The sequence below is a fragment of the Meleagris gallopavo genome, chromosome 8, assembly GCF_000146605.3.
Source record: "Meleagris gallopavo isolate NT-WF06-2002-E0010 breed Aviagen turkey brand Nicholas breeding stock chromosome 8, Turkey_5.1, whole genome shotgun sequence".
NCBI classification, from domain to species: Eukaryota; Metazoa; Chordata; class Aves; order Galliformes; family Phasianidae; genus Meleagris; species Meleagris gallopavo.
In genome coordinates, this window is record NC_015018.2 from 33104533 (window position 1) to 33104958 (window position 426).

Here is a 426-nt window from a genome sequence, read left to right on the forward strand (position 1 = left end):
AATCACAATATTTTCCTTCAGATCTGAAAGCAGTATTCAGGCATTGATAAATTCACAAAAGAAAGACATGCATCTCCTGCCATTAGTTATACCCAATTTATAGACAGGCAATGCAAGTAACAAAGACTTTCTGCAGGTTGCCTGTGTGTTGAAGCAGCACTGGGACACAGCTGTTCTAGTGCATTGGACATGAGCTTTATAATAATAATTCTGCTCATCTAAGTCATCAAATTCTCTTGAAAGTCCCTGTGCAGTCACACCTGGGATTTTCTTGATTGGTGATGCCAAATGTGGAGCATTTGTGCAAGGTGGCCGAGGGAGCGGAGGGTTGGGTTTGCAGAGCTGGGAGCCACAGCTCCCTTTCCCCCATTAGTGCTTGTCCTTGGTGCGTGTGTTAGACGTGAGGTAGCACACAGCTGTCAAGCA